Below are 4,009 nucleotides of genomic sequence, written 5' to 3'. Positions count from 1 at the left end.
TCCAGCCTGGGCGACAGAGCGAGACTCCGTCTCAAAAAAAATAAATAAATAAATAAAAATAATAAAAATAAAAATAAAAACGTACAGTTAGTATCATAATTAATAAAATATTAAATCTTTTTCTCCTAAAATCTGGAACAAAGAAAGGATGCGCACTCTCATATGCTGCGTTCAGTATGTACTGAAGTTTTTAGCCAGAATATAAGGCAAATAAAAGAAATAAAAGGCATAAAGTTGGAAAAGAAGTAAACTGTCATTATTTGCAAAACTACGATTTGTCTAAAACCTGGAGGCAAAACTAATATCCAAAAATAATAGATTCTTTGAATAAATTTCAGGAAATCCATTCAACAGACTATTCTGTAGTCATTTAGAATGAGATGCTATTAAAAGTGCTAATAAAATGAGAAAGTGTTTGCTAAAACCAGCTGTAAAAAACATTTTAGTGGAATGGTGGGTAAATATGGACTGGTTATTAGACAATTTTAAAGAGTTATTTTTCACTTTGTTAGAAGTGATAGTGCTATGTGGCTATGTGAAATTTTGCATTTTAAGAAACCCATTCATAATCATTTAGACCACAGGTTTTCGACCTTAGCACTACTGGCGTTTAGAACCAGATAATTCTTTGTTTTGGAGGGGGCTGTCCTGTGCATTGTAGTATGTTTAGTAATGTCCCTGATCTCTATCAGGGATGCAGGCACGCTTCCTTTTGTGACAACCAACATTGTCTCCAGGCATTGCCAAAAGTCCTCTTTCGGAGGATGAGGGTCAAAATCACCCTCAGTTGAGAGCCACTGATTTAGGGTTTAATATCATGATGTCTGTACTTACTTTTGTATCATTTCAGAAAAAAAAATGCACAAAGAAAATATAACAAATATTAGTGTTAATTCTAAGCGATAAATACATGAATATGTATTATGCTATCTTTTTTTTAATTCTACCTTTTATATTTCATTTACATACTTGATATATATATAATTTTTTTTGAGATGGAGTCTTACTCTGTTGCCCAGGCTGGAGTGCAGTGGCATGATCTTGGCTCACTGCAACCTCCACGTCCTAGGTTCAAGCGATTCTCCTGTCTCAGCCTCTTGAGTAGATGGGATTACAGGCACTTACCACCAAACCCAGCTAATTTTTGTATTTTTAGTAGGGACAGAGTTTCACCATGTTAGCCAGGCTGGTCTCGAACTCCTGACCTCAAGTGATTTGCCCACCTCGGCCTCCCAAAATGCTGGGATTACAGGCATGAGCCACTACACCCAGCTGACATACTTGTTACATATATACTTTTTTTATCTTCTTTATTATACTGTCTACTTTTCTGTTTGAAAGTTTCATAATAAAAGTCAAAATCATTAAAATATGCTGTAAATGGAAAATGCAATACAATTGTATTGCACTAGGACTAAAAATATGCAAAATTATATATACAAAAACTACTCAAAAGAGTATGTTCAAGAGGAGTAAGTCTTTTTTTTTTTTTTTTTGAGACGGAGTCTCGCTCTGTCGCCAGGGGCCAGATCTCAGCTCACTGCAAGCTCTGCCTCCTGGGTTTATGCCATTCTCCTGCCTCAGCCTCCCGAGTAGCTGGGACTACAGGTGCCCACCACCCCGCCCGGCTAGTTTTTTGTATTTTTTTAGTAGAGACGGGGTTTCACCGTGTTAGCCAGGATGCTCTCGATCTCCTGACCTCGTGATCCACCCCGCCTCGGCCTCCCAAAGTGCTGGGATTACAGGCTTGAGCCACCGCGCCCGGCCAAAACACTGGAGATGCCGGGGATTGAACCCGGGGCCTCATACATGCAAAGCATGCACTCTACCACTGAGCTACATCCCCTTGCCTCAAGAGGTAAGAGTAAGTCTTTTCAGCAGTGTGCCACAGCCACTCCAGTGACAGTGGGAGTCAATGCAGGTTGGCTGTGGGTCTCCTAAGAGGTGCCGCTACCACAGTCACCTGAATTCACTATGACGATTAAGCCTCTCCTCCCATCCTTCGTGCTTTACCAACTGTATAATGAATCCTAGTATAAAGGAGAAACAAGGAAGAATCAAAGAGAATGTAAAGACGAGTTTTTTCCCAAGAAGAATTCTGAAGATGATTCATCCTTCCACAGCCAGATCTCTTGTTGGGGAGAAAAAAAAAAAAAAAAAAACATGACTGGCCAAAGGCACATCCAAGAGGAAGCACTGGAATGACCAGTTGACGGCTAGGTCTTGCCACTCTAGAGTTGTCACTGCCCCAGAATATAGTGACAATTAAAATCTTGGAGGAGTCACCCAAGAAGCATTTGATCTCAGGATTAAACGAAATTTATCCCCTCAATATTCAAGAGACGTAGCAGAAGAACAAAGGAAGACCCTCTAGGAGACACTTAAGGAAAATGAGAAGCTTCACAGAGAAATTGAACAAAGAACAACGAAATTGCTCGCCTGAAAAAGGAGAATAAATAATTGGCAGAAGCAGCAGAGTACAGTATATGAGAGAGGCAACCCAGAGACTGAATGATGAACCTCTGGATAACTTTGAAGCACCAGATAGTCAGGAATTTGATTCTGAAGAGCAAACGGGTGAGGATTCTTAAGTGGAAGGGCCAAAAATTGGCACGTGCACTGAGAATCCTATCTTCCTCTACAGATGCAAAACCTTGCATGTAAAATTTAGGATTCACAATTGTCGAGATATGGAACCAAAATAAGTGCCCATCGACCAATGAATGGCTAAAGAAAATGTGTGGTATATATACACCATAGAATACTACTCGGCCATTAAAAAATAATAATAATGTCTTTGCAGCAACTCGGAAGGAGCTAGAGGCCATTATTCTAAGTGAAATAACTCAGGAATGGGAAACAAAATACCAGATGTGCTCACTTATAAGGGGGAGCTAAGCCATAGGCACGTAAAGGCATACAAAGTGATATAATGGACACTGGAGACTCTGAAGAGGAAAAGGATAAAGAGGGAATGAAGGATCCAAAACCTGCATATTGGATACAGTGTATACTACTCAGGTGACGGGTGTAGTAAAATCTTAGACTTTATCACTATATAATTTATAATTCATCCGTGTAACCAAAAACCACCTGAACCCCCAAAGCTATTGAAATATATGTATATGTATATACACATACACCCACACATACATAAGTCTTACATGGGAAACCTATTAATATTTGACTCTTGAGAAATATACCATCCAATGGGTTCTCCTGGCCCCCTGCCTAGACAGAGCCAATTACCAAGAAGGGGAAACTGCAGTGGGAAAAGAGTAGTTCACACAGAGCCACCTGTGCAGGAGACCTGAGTTTTCTTATTACTCAAGTCAGCCTCCCCGGAGCATTGGGGGATCAGAGTTTTTAAAGATGATTTGGCACGTAGGCGCTCAGGAAGTGGGAAGTGCCAATTGGTCAGATTGGAGATGGTATCAAGGGGTTGGAAGTGAGGTTTTCTTGCTGTCTTCTGTCCCTGGGTGGGATGGCAGAACTGGCTGAGCCAAATTACCAGTCTGGGTAGTGTCAGCTGATCCACTGAGTGCAGGATCTGCAAAACATCCCAAGCACTGGTCTTAGGTTTCCCAATAGTGATGTTATCCCCAGGAGCAATTTGGGGAAGTTCAGACTCTTGGAACCAGAGGCTGCATGACCCCTAAGCCATAATTTCTAACCTTGTAGCTAATTCGTTAGTCCTACAAAGGCAGACTGCCCACCAGGCAAGAAGGGGGTCTTTTCAGGAAAGGGCTATTATCAATTTTCTTTCAGAGTCAAACTGTAAACTAATTTCCTTCCCAAGGTTATTTCCGCCTATGCCCAGGAATGAATAAGGATAGCTTTAAGACGAGACACAAGGTGTGGTTGGTTAGGTCTGATCTCTGTCACTGTCATCATTTCCTCAGTTATAATTTCTGCAAAGGCAGTTTCAAGTTTACCTCCAGTACAGTTCTTTGTAGCAGAACACATAATTACATAATGCAACCTCTGAGATCAAAATTCTTTGTTTGAA

At 40.6% G+C, this 4,009-nt stretch overlaps 1 non-coding gene across 1 annotated transcript; it reads right to left on the bottom strand.

Moving 5' to 3' along the window:
- Positions 1 to 1,774: 1,774 nt before the first annotated feature.
- Positions 1,775 to 1,846, bottom strand: TRNAA-UGC (transfer RNA alanine (anticodon UGC)). The gene has a single exon. It is a non-coding gene; the product is annotated as a tRNA-Ala (tRNA).
- Positions 1,847 to 4,009: the final 2,163 nt, after the last annotated feature.

The sequence above is a fragment of the Macaca mulatta genome, chromosome 20 (genome assembly GCF_049350105.2).
Source record: "Macaca mulatta isolate MMU2019108-1 chromosome 20, T2T-MMU8v2.0, whole genome shotgun sequence".
NCBI lineage: Eukaryota > Metazoa > Chordata > Mammalia > Primates > Cercopithecidae > Macaca > Macaca mulatta.
The sequence above is the reverse complement of the archived record's forward strand: the minus strand, read 5'-3'. Positions and strand labels throughout refer to the sequence as shown.